This window comes from Hakea prostrata, chromosome 10 (genome assembly GCF_041222555.1).
Source record: "Hakea prostrata isolate BN-2017 chromosome 10, UWA_Hpros_2, whole genome shotgun sequence".
Taxonomy (NCBI): Eukaryota; Viridiplantae; Streptophyta; class Magnoliopsida; order Proteales; family Proteaceae; genus Hakea; species Hakea prostrata.
The window spans coordinates 7,351,651-7,368,145 of record NC_142609.1 but is presented as its reverse complement, the minus strand read 5'-3'; the positions used below and the strand labels follow the sequence as shown (position 1 = coordinate 7,368,145).

At 41.6% G+C, this 16,495-nt stretch overlaps 1 pseudogene; it reads left to right on the top strand.

Annotated features, from left to right (window-relative positions):
• Nucleotides 1-246: 246 nt before the first annotated feature.
• LOC149001784 (putative 12-oxophytodienoate reductase 11) lies at nt 247-13,587 on the top strand (annotated as a pseudogene).
• Nucleotides 13,588-16,495: the final 2,908 nt, after the last annotated feature.

The following is a 16,495-nucleotide window of genomic DNA, read 5'->3' as shown; positions in this document are numbered from 1 at the left end:
TGGACTCCCGACCCCAGCGGTCGGGCCACATCTGACTCTTTGTTTTGTAGGTCATTTTCAGGAGATCTATGGGCTGAGCAGATTTTGGACGCATCATTTGGCGCCGTCTATGGGAATCGTTTCAGAAAGCTATGGTGACTAGATCAGCGGCAGCAGCAGCAGCTACTGCACAGCGAGATGCTAGCGTCCAAATTCCCGGAGTAAACAATCCAGATATTCCTCAGGGAAGTCGACCACTCGAAGTAGATGGCGGTCAAGGAGGTAATAGTCCTCCATATTCACTCCAGCATCAACTGGATCAACTGAAACTCCAGATGCTAGATGTAAGTCAGGCACTCCGTGCACTGAACAGGCAGGTGGTGGTGCCACCAAAGCCCGATCGTCGTGATGCAAGAAGGTGCGCATCACAGCGAGACCGGAGATTGATTGACGAACAAAATGTCGGTCAAAACTTCCGTGAAGGCGACCGAATACCTAGGAGAGCTGAAAATCTCCCTAGGCGTGATGATCGGTTCGACGGACCACAAGGAAATACAACTGATTCAAATACAAGGTTGGTTACAGGAGTAAGAACTCACTCACCAACTATTAGACGTGCTGCTCGTGATGATCGTGATGTTCGCAATGATCGTGTTGTTCGAGATGATCGTGTTGTTCGCGATGATCGTGCTGTTCGAGATGATCGCGCTGTTCGTGATAATGATTACGTTGTTCGAGGTCATGATCGTGTTACCGAAGATCGATCGACACATATTGGTCAGGAACTGGCTAATATCAATCAAAAGCTCGGGCAATTGGCGAAAGGTAGGATAATTGATGATATCTATTCAGTTATTCGAAAGACTCCGTTTGCCGAACCCATTGTCGAATATCAGTTTCCTCACAATTTCCGTCTACCAACTTTTTCTACATTCGACGGCTCTGGAGATCCTACGGCCCACATCGGTTATTATCAGCAAACTATGGCAGTCGCAGGTAATTCTGATGAAATTCTCTGCAGGGTCTTTGGTTCATCTTTAACTGGAGCGGCACAGAAATGGTTCTCGAACCTCCCATCGGGAAGGATAGTGAATTTCGACGAGTTGGCACGCAAATCCATAGGGCGGTTCCAGAGTGGAATTCAAATCAAGAAGACCGAAGAAACCTTATTTACTATTAGACAAGGGAAGAATGAATCAATTTGGGAATATCTGAAAATATTCAATAGGGTTACAATGGAGATAGAGAATATAGATGAGCAAGTAGCTAAAACTGCTTTGTTCACTGGACTCACTAATCGAAGACTCTTGGAGTTATTACTTCAAGATATGCCTACAACTTATGCTGAGTTGGTACAGAGATGCCAAAAGCAAGCAGAAGTCACGGAGATCTTGGATGCATGCCAGGGAGACAATAAAGCCTCCGCAAAAGAACCAAAGGTTCCTGAGAATAAGCAGAAGCCAAAACAGAATATTCGAGATCGAGTTGGAAAGCCTTATCAGGCGTGGTGGCAGAGATCTCTTGACAAAAATGAGTATACTCCATTAAATACTCCTCGGGCTGATATTCTGAATATTATCAAGAAGCGGAATATCTTGAAGTGGCCTCCAAAGCTTCCTACAAAACCAGGGGAGTAGGATCGAGAAAAATATTGCCATTTCCATAAAGATTACGGTCATTATACCAATGATTGTAGACATTTAAAGGCAGATATCGAGAGATTGATATCCCAAGGACATTTTTCTAGTTTCGTCAATAGAAGGCGAGAGGAACCATGTGATGCGGGACCCAAAAGGGACCGATCGGTTAGCCCAGATCAACCGGCAGAGGCTCCAAAATCTAAGAAGGGTAAGGAGGTAATTGATGCTACTCGATCACCGATCCTTACAATCTTTGGAGGTCCCGAGCCTGAATCACTCCAGAGGCTGAAAGCAAAATCAAAATTTGTTGAAACTGGAGAGACGCAGAAACGTAAGAGACCAAATGGTGAGGGTTTGATCACCTTTGGAGAAGAAGATGAGAGAGGCATTTGTCTGCCTCATGATGATGCTATAGTCATCAAGGTAGAGATTGCGCGCAGAGAAGTACACAGGGGGTTAGTTGACACCGGATCTGCTGCAAATCTTTTATCTTATGCAGCCTATCAAAAACTTAAGGTGGGTGAAGACTTGATGGAGCCATCATCCACACATCTGTATGGCTTTGCAGGATCATCTACAGTTGCGGAAGGATCGGTCCAATTGGACCTATCAATTGGAAGCTTCCCCAAGGAAACAACCGTTCGGGTAAATTTCTTGGTGGTTCGAGATCTCCCTGCTTACAATGTAATTCTTGGGAGACCATCGTTGTCAAAATTAGGTGCTATCATATCAACGAAACACCTTAAGATAAAGTTCCCAACTGAGATGGGAGTCGGTCAAGTTTCATCTGACCAGAAAATTTCTCGGCAATGTTATGTTGCATATTTAAAAGATAAGGAAGGGTCGAGAAAGATAACGGCGTTACCGATTGAAGTGCGAGATGATCAGGATGAAGCAGAAATGCAAAGGCCCGAGCCAGTAGAAAAACTAGAGCAAATCCAGTTGTATCCCGGTGATGAAAAAAGAGTTACTTATATCGGGTCTGAGCAGCTGGAAGAATTCAAAGGGGAGTTGAAGTCTTTTCTTCAACAAAATAGTGACGTGTTCGCGTGGTCTGCAGATGATATGCCAGGAATAGATAGGCAAGTTGCAGAACACAAACTTTAGATAGATCCCAAAGTGAAACCAGTTATCTAACGAAGGAGAAATTTCTCCATGGAAAAATATGAAGCCATTCGGGGCGAAGTCGAGAATCTGAAGAGTTCTAGTTTCATCGAACCAATTGAATGCCCCATATGGCTGGCCAACGTCGTGATGGTCAAAAAGGCAAACGGGAAGTGGAGAATGTGTACAGATTACACAGACCTCAACAAGGCTTGCCCTAAAGATTGTTACCCGTTGCCTAGGATTGATTTGCTGATAGATGCAACTGCAGGATATGAAACCTTGAGTTTCATGGATGCTTACTCAGGGTATAATCAAATCCTCATGAGTAGGGAGGATGAAAAGTTTACGGCTTTCATGACTGATCGTGAAAGTTTTTATTATAAAGTCATGCCATTCGGCCTGAAGAATGCAGGGGCTACTTACCAAAGGGCCATAAACAAAATATTCAAGGATTTGATCGGGAAAAATGTCGAAGCTTATGTCGACGATATGCTGGTAAAGAGCATTGCAAGAACAAAACATATTGAAGATTTAACAGAGGTATTTTCGGTACTACGAAAATACCAGATGAAGCTGAATCCGGAGAAGTGCGCCTTTGGAGTCTCGTCGGGCAAATTCTTGGGCTTCATGGTATCACAAAGGGGTATTGAGGCTAATCCAGCAAAATACAAGCCTTGATTGACATGGAGGCCCCCAAAACAGTTCGGGATGTACAATGCTTGACAAGGAGAGTAGCCGCTTTGAACCGTTTCATCTCACAATCAGGAGAAAAATGTCTACCTTTTTTCAAGGCTCTCAAAGATTTGAGGGTAAGCAAGGAGGCAAAATGGACTGAAGAATGTCAAAAAGCTTTCGAGGAACTAAAGGAGACACTAGGAAGACCACCGCTATTATCTCGACCTGAGAAGGGAGAAGTATTGCAGCTATATTTAGTAGCATCCCCTTTGGCGGTCAGTGCAGTTCTTGTTCGGGAAAAGGACAAGAAACAATGGCCAATTATTATGTCAGTCACGTACTATTGGACGCGGAAACACGATATTTTCAGATCGAGAAGCAGGCTCTAGCTCTTATGATAGCAGCTAGAAAACTATGGCCATATTTTCAAGCTCATTCCATCAAGGTATTTACTACTTTTCCTCTTAGTAAAGTTCTTCGTAAACCTAATTTATCTGGAAGAATGGTGGCATGGTCGGTTGAACTCAGTGAGTTCCAAGTAAGCTTTAAGCCTCGAACGGCAATCAAAGCTCAAGCACTAGCCAACTTTGGAGTAGAGACTACTGCACCCATGGAAGAAGTTACCGAGCTCACTATCCCGACAATGTGGGAAGTATATGTGGATGGTTCTAGTAACAAAGATGGAGCAAGAGTTGGAATTCTCCTGAAGAGTCCAGCAGGATTTATTATTCGGTATGCGCTAAGATTTGCATTCGAAGCAAGTAATAATGAGGCGGAGTACGAAGCCCTAATAGCTGGACTTAGATTGTCAAAAGCTTTGGCAATAGCAGACGTAACTATTTATAGTGACTCTCAGCTTATTGTCAACCAAGTACAGGGGGAATATGGTGTTAAGGAACCCCGGTTACAGAAATATCAAGAAATTGTGCAAGTATTGCAAAAGAGTTTAGGAATCTGAAAGTATGTCAGATTCCAACAAAAGAAAATACAATGGCAGATGAGCTATCCCGATTAGCCAATGCCAAAGAAAAGAATTTAGACCCTTTGGTCTACATCGAAGAGATAACATTTCCAAGTTATCACGAGAAGGAAATTTCCTATATTGAAGCGGAGTGTTGCTGGATGGATCCAATAGTTGAATATCTGAGAGATGATAAATTACCAGAGGATCCGAAAGAGGCGAGATTAATCAAATTACGATCCGCACGATTCATTATGTAGAATGGGAGGCTGTACAGAAGATCTTACTCTGGACCCCTCCTGAGATGTTTGGGTCCCGAGGGATCGGAGTCAGCCCTGGCTGAGGTGCATGAAGGAATTTGTGGTGCTCACTTGCGTGGTCGAGCCTTGGCACACAAAATTCTGAGGCTTGGATTATACTGGCCTAAGCTCCAACAAGCTGCTATGGAATACGTTCGCCGATGTAGCAACTGTCAAATCCATGCTACGGTATCTAAACGCCCAGCTGAAACCATGACTTTGATTTTAGATCCCATCCCTTTCGTGATGTGGGGAATCGATATCATGGGCAAATTCACCAAGGCGTCGAGCGGAAGAGAGTATCTTATAGTGGCAATCGATTACTTCAACAATGGGTCCAGGCTAGCGCATTGGCAACCATCACTGAAAAAAAAGGTGGAGAAATTCCTGCTCGAGTCAATTATATACCGATTCAGAATGCCAAAAATAATCGTTACCGATCATGGCACTCAATTCGACTGTCCACAGTATGAACAATTCTGTGGAACTTATTTGATCGAGCATCGTATGTCATCAGTGGCATACCCCCAAAGCAATGGTCAGGTAGAGGTTACAAACCGAACACTACTTGAAGGAATAAAGAGAAGACTTGAAGCTGATAAAACCTTGTGGGTCGAAGAATTGCAGAATGTACTGTGGGCCTACCGAACTACGATGCGGACACCTACAGGAGAATCTCCTTTTAAACTGGCATACGGATCTGAGGCATTGGCACCTGTGAAAGTAATGGCTGGAACACTATGGGATAGAGAATTCGAAGAAAAAGCGAATGAACAAGGACTACTTGATAGCCTTGATTTATTGGATGAGGTTCATGCAGAAGCAATAGCACGAACTCAACATTATAATTCCCGAGTAAAGAACTGTCGGTACTCAACAGGAGAAATGGTATTGAGAAATACCTCAGATTCAGATCCACGCCATCAGAGGAAATTGGACCCTTCATGGGAAGGACCATATATGATTATCAAACCAGTCGGTTCGGGGGCTTACAAGCTAAAGAACTTGACAACCCAGAAAGAGTTGGATCCTTCGTGGAATGCCAGGCATCTGAAAAAATATTATCCCTGAAGATTATCATTTTCGTTCACGATGTAACAAATTTCAAACTCAATCAATACAATTTTCAGTTTTTAACATACTGTCTTTTGATTGGGGGCATCATACAACACATTCGAGGAACAGATCCAGCGACAAAATCAAAAGGCATCGGTTTAAAACCCGTGTGGGTCCTTCTACAAGGCATCGGTTTAAAACCCGAGTGAGTTCCTTCTCAGACTTATTGAATTTCTCCGGAAATCCTTAAGTAAAGGCATCGGTTTAAAACCCGTGTGGGTCCTTCTACAAGGCATCGGTTTAAAACCCGAGTGAGTTCCTTCTCAGACTTATTGAATTTCTCAGGAAATCCTTAAGTAAAGGCATCGGTTTACAACCCAAGTGAGTTCCTTCTCAGACTTATTGAATTTCTCCAGAAAGCCTTAAGTAAAGGCATCGGTTTAAAACCCGTGTGGGTCCTTCGACAAGGCATCGGTTTAAAACCCGAGTGAGTTCCTTCTCAGACTTATTGAATTTCTACGGAAATCTCTAAGTAAAGGCATTATAAGACCTACTGCAAAAATGACTCAAGTGATTGGCAAAGTTCAAAGATGAAGTTTAATTCTTTATTTCTTTAAACAACCAGAAGAGCCCAACCTTTACATCAAGCATACATATGAGACAACAAGTGTTGGGGTACAATCTTCGCTCGGTCAAAAAAGAAAGATATCATCAAGAAGTTAAACAAGATCGAAGGAGCTTTGCCAGAAGTAATACAGAGTCAAGAAGCAACACGGATTCAGGGAGAAGAAGAAGAAGAAGAAGAACGGGGCGGGAAAACATATATTATCATTTGTTTTTTCCCTTAAGGATTGTGAAGCATTCTGCAAGTACAAAATCCTCTGCAATTCGATACTCTTTATCCAGCTTGACCGGAAGAAGCCTGATCTTTGATCAAACCTGCGTTCAAGGCAAGCTCTTCATAATTGAATCCTTGGAGAGGAGCATAAGGAGAGGAATCATCGAGATAGTGCATGATATCCGGATCTGGAGGTGGAAGGTCGATCGTATCCTTGGTCTAGTCAAGAAGAGGAAGACCCAGCTTTGCAAACACTTCAAGATGACAATTGGCGCTGTAGGGAGTCGTGTTGAAATAAGGATCTCTCCTTAATATTGATTCTCATACTTCGTTTTCGCCATCCCGGTATGCCTGCAAGTTATAAGGGTTCAGCATGTCAACAAAAGGCTTACTGTGCAAATACTTGAAGATGCAAGCTCTGCGAACATCAGTTGGAAGGGATTCGGGCAAAGGAATAACAACTTGCCTTTGGGGTAACACCTCAGATCCTTTCGCCCCTAACCTTTCTGCTTCTAGTTCCAGCCGCCGAATCTTCTCCCTGGCATCATCCAAATCCGAATGGAGACATTCGATAATGGAATTCTTCTCCCTTGCAACCTCCCAAGCTAAGTTTCCAAGACGAGCAATTTCTGCATCTTTGGCTTTGGAGTCTTCCCGAAGCTTAGAAACTTCATCACTCAGTCTATTGAGTCTAGAGGCTGCTTCCACTTGGTTGTGGAAGTTACCAGTAAGACTCCTGCAACAACTTCCGAATTAGTCATGAGCAAAAGAAAAATCTTCAAAACAAAAAGGAAATGAAGAAAAACTTACATCACCAATGACTTCATAAAGTCACTGTCTGGAATGGTGGAGAGGACTTTGCTCTTGGCAGGCATTTGAACAGCAGTGCACCACTCCAGTGCCTTGTCAAACTCGCTTGACACCAAGTTAGACTTCCTCAAAGAACAAGAAGGATGAGCTACATCAAGAGAAGGATGAACTGCATCATCCGCCAACCTAGGGCGCTTCCTGGTGGAAAAATCCTCCAGCTCCAGAGAAGGGAAGGAGGAGGATGCCAAACAAGCCTTAGAGTTGGAAATAGAAGCAGCACCTGCAGGGACCGCACCTTCATCAGATGCCAACATAGTTGCCTCAGATGTCCGAAGGGTCTTCATCAGGAGATCCCGAACAGTTTCTCTAGCTGGGGCATCAACAGTACAAACAATGACGGAGGGAGCCACATCCTCCTTGGAAGACCGAACAGCTTCTTCAGGCAGAGGGAGCTTAGGAGAAACATCAGTAGAAATTGTGGGAATCTGATTTGAAGATTCACCAACAGCAGTCTCCTTACGTTTAAAAGATTCACCAGATGCAATCGCCTCACAGGAAGCAACCTTCGTCGGTACTGGGGCAGTTTTCTTACCGGAATTCGCCTTAATAAAGCTCAATTCAATTCTAGGTGGCACTGCAAATACAAAAAAGTAGTGTTAGTACGAAGATCCTACAACATACAGAAAAAGGGGAAACCCTAGGTCACTGTTAAGCATGAACAGTTCAGAACTTCCATCATAAGTAAACCCAAAGTATGAATACTGTGGAGTTTACTCAGGGAGAAGAAGAGATGAAGATTCGTGACAAAAATGGAGCAAAAGACTTACTTTTTCAACTTCTGATCAAAGATGGTGTTGAAGGACAAGGGTAAGTATAGAGCAAAAGAAGACGGAATGTCGTTTTGCAAATCTATCGACAGAAATAATTTGCCAGATAGCAAGATAAGGGTGAAGTACCTTAGAGGGGCTTAAATAGCCTCAAGGTGTGATGCTATGGTTGAAACCCCAAGGTAATCAAGGGACAGGATCGAAGAGACGCTTCAAACTCCTCAAAACGAAGGATCAACGGTCAGGGGATAACGACGCTTCAAATTCAAAATTCGAAGGCTGATCAAAGCTTCCACGTGGAACAATATTCACCTGATACTAGGATACTACCAACCATCGCACCACATGAAGTATTTCTAACTCCTTGGGAGAAGTGATTGGCATACGAATGCAAGAGAACGTTTGGACTTCGCAATAAATAGAGGAACGGTTGGGAGTAAATGTTCAAAGGAAAATGAACTCATCTCTCCTGAGCACATCTCTGTGATATCCCGAACATTATCTCCAGTTAAGGTACAAGTTGCTCTGCAAGATTAACTTATATCATTTACGTCTTGACCTAAAGACGATATTTTGGGATATGAGATGAAGAAGCATTAAGGCAATCATTGGAAGAGTTCGAGAAAAAATATTGATTTCTATTTCATTAAGAACGTGGAGGGCCAACCCTTACAAAAAAATATATACATATGGGAAATGGTTTCCTATGTTTCTTCTTCATTATTAACCGAGGAATCTTTATCAGGATCTCTTTCCAAAGCAGGCTGTGAAGGTTCTTCGGGAAGAGGCGGTGAATCAACAAGATACTCCTCAATATTTGGGTCCGCTGGAATAGGATCCTCCTCTTCCAAAACCCAATCCGGGAAAGCCAACTTAAACTTCCCGAAGATTTCTTTGCGACACCTCTCGAAAGGGAGTTGTATCAAAGGAAGGGTTAGATTCAAGGATCTTTTCCCAGACGTCATTTTGCCCCGCTCGATAAGCTTGAAGGTTGACGTGGCCCATCAATTTGGTAAAGGGGACGCTGTTCAGATATTTCCAGATGCATTTCCTCCGAAGATATGGCTTGATATGTTCGGGTTCGCTAGGAACTGCCATTTTCGATAGGCGCTCATTATCCAAGGACTTAAGCTCGAGGCTCTCGCCAAAGGCAATAGCCTCCTTTTTATGCTTCCTGGCCTCACGTTCAACAGCATGGGCACGAACATTTGACGATTCAAGTTCCTTCCTTAAGGAATTCAGCCCCTCATCATGCTTCTCCTTCAGCTCTTCGGCTGCCTTCTTCAGCCTGTTTACTTCAGAATTGGCCTTTGACAAATTCTCTTCACAGGTCTGCAGCAAGGAGCCATTGTGACCAACTCGGCTCAATGCCTCCATGTGTTGATAAAAGCTCAACATAGCATTCCTAAAAAGACAAGGAGATAATTAGAAAATCTCGAAGAAGATTACAAAGCAATTAGCAAAAGATCAAGAAGATTAATACCTTGTGGAATGACTAACAAGAACGTCATCCTCCAGAGCTTCATCGCGGAGAAAGGGCAGCAGAAAAACAAGTGATCGAGATACTGTCTCCGACGCCGTGGACATTCAATTGAAACTTGCAGGCCTCGACGGAGAAGATAAACGCGAGTTTGAAGACGTTCTTTACGAGCCAACCATGCATGGAAGAGAACAGTGGTTGATGAGCAGGAAACCATGAGAGGAGCCCATTCCGTGGCAGTAGCAGGGGTTCGCAAATTGTGATAAGCAGAACGCATGGTAAAACGACGTGACTTTTATGGCGCCAAACAGGAATGTCTACTGTCAACGAGTGATAAATAGGAGTTGCCTGAATCTCCGCCCAACGACTAGAGATAAAGATGTCAGAGTGAGAAGAAACCCAACGTTATAGACTAGGTCCTGTTATGCCAAACAAACTGGCCTGTGGTGACTGCTCGATGGAGCCGTTGCCCCAGCCTGCGCAAGAAACTTTGAGTTCTGTAGGCCAGTCGTCAAACCACCATCAGTTGTTAGCAAAACCGCTACTGTATCAGTTTCAGAACGGCCTAACGCAGGGATGGTGGAGCGGTTGTCCTTATCCTATCCAAACACCCTAGAGGAAGGTAGGGGCCCGACATAATGACGTGGTAAACCCATTATAAATGAAATTCCGAACCAACAGCTCAGCACAATCCCGAAGATTGAGAATTGCCCTAAGAGTGTGACAGCAGTGAACAGGTGCAGTTACAGTGCTCCAAATCAAAGTGCGGTGAAGCCAACGTGACTTGACAAAACGAATCCATAGAGAAGAACTATCACTACAGAGATTCCAAAAGTGACGGCAGTTGAATTCCACACTCCCAACCGACGAAGACCCAACCCGCCCTCACCTTTAGGCCGACACACTTGATCCCAGGAAACCTTGTATGAACCAGAGTCATTGTTTTCGAAACCACAGAAATGCTTCACGCTGCGCTCTAGACGCTGGAGGAAACAGATTGGATTGCAAACAAATAGCCAGCCAATAAAGCAGTTGACCCTGAATAACAGATTGAAGGAGGCACAAGCATGGATTCACAACGGCTAGCATAAGAAAGACAAAGAGGCGCGGCGCGAGTTTAAACGAGCATCCACCTTGATGAAAAGAGCTTGAAAATCCTGAGGACGAAGAGAAGAAGATGACAACGAGACCCTCAAGAGAAAGTGATTGGCAAGAGATCGGCAGACAAGCAACAAAAAATAAAGTGGACTTTTGCAAGCTAACAGATAAGCCTGTCAAAAGTTGGAACCAAGAGAAAAGGTTGGAAAAGCAGGTCCCATGGCCATTCGTGTGAGAAGCTTTCCCAAACAAAACAAAAACGTCATCAGCAAAGCACACCGGGGTGTACTTGGCCTCGAGTGGGGATTTAATCTTTGCGGCCTGAGGATTTTGCTTGGGAGCAGTGCCTACGTGGCACTGCTCCAAGCAGCCAAGGGTTGGATTTTAATTTTGATTTTTAGATTAAATCTCCACCATCTATTATTAACATGTGCATCAAACCTCAACTTAAGTGAGAATAAACCGTTTTCTTTAAGCGAACCGAACCATCTGTGGTTCAACTCAAATCTGTATTTCCATAATTTTGATTGTATTAGAACGGTCAGCCATTTTGGCCCAAAGCTACGCTCCGGCGACTGACGAAACAAGTTGCTTCGGCGACGGTGAAACATGTCGAGTTTGTCTGATCATTCCGAAACAAAAACGATGATGTGTGCTGCTATTAGGTTTTCTAATTTCTGAATGCAGAGCCCATCTTCTTCCTTTCCTCAATGGAAGCTTCTCCATCCTGAAGATCCCACCAGCATCGCCATCTCTTCACCTTGGGTCATTGGGTGGACTCATCTAACAAATTGATCTTTGGACTCACCATTCCAACCATGGCCATAGTTGTTTTGGCTCTCTTTCTCTGCATTTTCTTGGAGATGAAAAGGATCATCAGAAGACCAGCTGATCAGGTCATCACGATGGAAAAGATGCCAGTGAAGATGAGGAGGCATTGGGATCTTGCACCAAACAAGCTTCGGAAGCAACCTATAGATATTTCTGAATTGATATGGATGTTTTCCCCAAATCAACCTACTCTGTATTCTGCTAATTGGCAGATCTTCTTTATTGTCGCAAAGTTTAGCAAAATCCGATGGGTAATCCATATTCGATAAATCCCATCAGAAACCAAGAGACTTCATCCATCAGAAAATCAAACTGGAGTTAACATATTTCTGTTCAGCAACCAATGAAATTTCCAAATCCCCTGTGGCTACTAGCTTCAATGTCAGATTTGTCTCCCCGACGAGATCTTTTACGTATTTTTCTTCAGGAGATATCCTTTACTGATAAAAAGAAGAAGCAGCAGAACAGAGGATTGAAGCGATGAATGTGAAGATCCCCAAACCTAATGGTAGCACACATCATCGTCTTTGTTTCGGAATGATCAGACAAACTCCACATGTTTCACCGTCGCTGGAGCAGCTTGTTTCGTCAGTCGCCGGAGCGTAGCTTTGGGCCAAAATGGCTGACGTTCTAATGCAATCAAAATTATGGAAATACAGGTTTGAGTTGAACCACAGATGGTTCGGTTCGCTTAAAGAAAACGGTTTATTCTCACTTAAGTTGAGGTTTAATGCACATGTTAATAATAGATGGTGGAGATTTAATCTAAAAATCAAAATTAAAATCCAACCCTTGGCTGCTTGGAGCAGTGCCACGTAGGCACTGCTCCCAAGCAAAATCCGCGGCCTGAAACCGATCGGCCATCCAGCGGGCACTCTGATGGCCGCCACGTGTCTGCAACTAAAGTCCAACCATTGGTTTCAGCCACTGGCTTTAAGCCAATATTTCTCAAATATTCAGTTTCGTCTGAATAATGGACTGGTTTGATTAAACAAACAGGTCATTATTTCTTACTTTTTCAAAATCATATAAAACATAATTATAAACCTAAACTGGAGATGTCTTCCTCTTTTATCCATCTCGACGGAAGATGCGAACAATTGCGACTAAGATGATGAATGATTATACAAAAAAAAAAAACTGTTGAAGTCAATCATTCGTGCCAATGGTGTCGATGTAGCAGAGTTCACACTTCCACTTTCCCACCGGATAAAAACTGAGGAGATTCCTCATTTTATCAATGAATTTAGAAATGCTGCAAGGAATGCTATGGAAGTAGGTCAGAATTGGGTGAACTTGATCTAAAATTAGCAACAAATCCAGATACAAATTAAAGTTGCAATTGTAAATATTTTTATTAACAAAGAATAACTTTTGGCTGCAAGGTTTGATGGAGTTGAAATCCATGGGGGCACATGGATACTTGAACACATCATGAAGGATGAAGAAAATGACAAAACCAATCAATATGGTGGAAGCCTTAAAAATAGTTGCGGGTTCCCAATAGAAGTAGTTGAAGCAGTAGTGAATGAAATTGGAGCTGAGAGAGTTGGAATAAGGCTTTCTCCCTTTGTTGGTTACAAAGAGTGTGGAGGCTCAAACCCATAAGCTTTAGGTCTTTACATAGCTCAACAACTAAGCAAATTTGGACTTGCTTATTGCCATGTGGTTGAGCCAAGGATGATAACTTCTGGAGAAAAACATGTAGTTCCTCACAGTCTTCTTCTACCCATGAGAAAGGCTTTCAACGGTACTTTTATTGTTGTTGGTGGTTATGATAGAGAAGAGGCCAGGTAACACAGCTATTGCCACAGGTTATACAGATCTTGTTGCTTATGGTCATTTGTTCCTGGCAAATCCTGATTTGCTGCGCTTAATGTTCCACTAAACAAGTTTATTTGAGAGACATCTTATATACAGGACCCTGTTCTTGATTACGTTGATTATCCTTTCCTCGATGATACCAATTCCAATGGAGAAGCTTGATTCACTACCTTGGATATCTTTGGAAATTGGTTCTTCAATATTATTTTTCTTCTATGTATTTGTTGTAATGCCTGGATTTTATTCTGGTAGTCATTAACTATTATAGTGTTATTTTATTCTTATAAATAAAGAGATCCTTTTTCCCTTTGAAGTTGGGATGATTATCAAGAGCTTTCTGTTGTTGGGTTTGTATCAATTCGGAATTGGATGGAAGGTCTTTTTGGCCTTCGACCACCTGGGATTTCCAAGAGAGCAGCCATATAGCTTTCTCACTTCCCTTATTCTTCCTGACTTGGAATAGTTGTTTTAATTGATTTTGGACAGCAATAAAAAATTTTCAATCTCTATTACCACTGCATTTATCACCATCGATTGCATGCATCTTGGATTATCATGCTTCCAATTTCTTTCACACCACATTGAAGAGTTATGAGAAGGATCAAAGCTCACCAAGCTTGCCACAGATTAACAACCAAAGATTTTCTTTCCCACAAAGAGGAGTTCCTCAATAGAAGAAGTCCTTCACTGGACTTCAAATCACAAAAAGATCTTCCATTGAAAAACCATAACGGATCTGTTATGGTTTGAATTTGATTTTTGAATTCAAGTTTTTAAATTTAATTTCAAATTTGAATTTTCTCTCAACTAAATTTTGTTTTTTTTTTTTTGTTGTAGAAAAAACTTTAATTAAATATAAGTTAGTGCTGGTAGCACCTACATATTGTTCGTAATATACTATTACAACCCTCCAGCTGAGTAGCTGCAAAAGATGCATATTTTTCAAAATAATGATAGAGCATTGGATTAGGGAAGTCCACATAGTTCACCAATTTTGTTGCTTGAGCTAGGTCCATCAACTAAATTTTGTTGTAAACGACTCTTGTATAATAACCATATTTTTTCAAGTTTATTTATAAATACATAAGACTTACCCATCAAAGTAAGCAACATACTTAACAAAATTAAAGTTTTTCTCTCTATTATTTCATGGTATTAGAGTTAAGGTTTTGAGATTTTTCTTTTCTTCCCAAAACACTACATTTTCAATGGCCACTCCATTCACCATTACCAATCTCTCGAACCTTGTTTCAGTCAAGCTTGATGGAGCAAATTATCTCATGTGGAAAGAACAACTAGAATCCATTTTTATTACCTGTGATCTTATGCATCATCTTGATGGTACTGGATTAATGCCAAATCAAACTGTTACTACTAGAGGAACTCAAACGCCGAATCCAACATTTCAAACCCGGAAAGAGAATGACCATTTTGTTCATGCATGCATCAATGCCACCCTCACATCGTCTCTTTCTTCTCATATTCTTGGCCTTCAAACAACAAAAGATGTATGGGATTCTCTTGCACAACTCTTCCAACAATAATTCATTGTTCGAAAGACTTATCTTCGCAGTGAATTGCAGATGATCAATAAAGGAAGGAGCACAATTATGGACTATCTTTACAAAATTAAGTCCATCGCTGATTCCTTAGCGGCAATCAATGCCAAGGTAAATGACTCTGACTTGGTAGCATAAACATTAAATGGTCTTGGTCCGGATTATCTCACTTTCATCATCACTGTGGAAAATATTACCCCACCCGTTACCTTTACCGACCTAAGGGCCAAACTACTTACTCATGAGCAATGGTTACGCCGTGGCTATGGGAACACCCAATCAATCTTAACTGATTCTCATTCTCCTACTATATTACTTTTTACAGATCAGCCTAAATTTAATCGACCTAATAACAGTATTAATTCATATCCACCCAACAACTGAAACCCACTTAGATTTGACTTCCGAAATTCATCAAATGACTCTCCAAGATCTCAAAATTCCTATAACCGACCAAACAAAAACACATTTAATACTAATTCCTTCAAATGTCAAATATGTGCTAAGCAAGACCATTTGGCCAATAGATGCTATTTCCGTTATGCCCAAAGCCGAAATAATCCTAATCAACCACCTCACATTCCTTATGCTAGCTTACATGGTACCCAAAATAGCCAACACACTACACCACAGAATGATGCATAGTGGATATCGGATTCAGGTGCTATCAACCATATGTCATTTGATCCAGCCATGCTACAGCGATCTGCCACTTACAAAGGAGAAGACCAGGTTTCAGTAGGTGATGGTAAGAAACTCCCTATAACTCATATAGGCTCCTCAACTTTGAAAACAAATTCAAATCCTTTATCTCTTAATGATATATTAATAGTTCCCCAATTGTCAAAGAAATTAATTTCCATTTCTCAACTTACATTTGACAATAATTGATCTATTGAATTTGTTCCATGAGATTTTTGTGTTAAGGATTTGGAGTCACGCATCACTCTACTGAAGGGTCCAGTCAAAGATAAATTGTATTATTTCTTGGTCAATGTTGTGCCTCCTTTGGCTTTTTATGGAAATAAAAGCTCCTTCTGATGTTTGGCATTGACGACATGGTCATCCTTCTTCTACAGTACTTCATCATTTGAGAAATAGTGTCTTATTTAATTCCTTTGAAACACTTGGATACAATAAAATTTGTGACACTTGCCAACTTGGCAAACATCACAAATTACCCTTTTCTATTTCAATTAGTAGAACTACTCAACCATTACAACTTATTCATTGTGATTTATGGGATCCCACTAAAACTTTGTCAATTAGTGGATTCAATTCATATATTATTTTTGTTGATGATTTCAGTCGATTTACTTGGTTTTATCCTCTGAGATTTAAATCTGATGCAATTCATTGTTTCAAGCATTTTAAAAATATGTCTGAAAACTTACTACTTCTATTAAATTTTTTCAAAGTGATGGAGCCTTAGAGTTAACAATGGGAGCTTTCAAAAACTATCTTGATGAATGTGGCATTGTATCTAAGATTTCATGTCTTCACATTGTAGA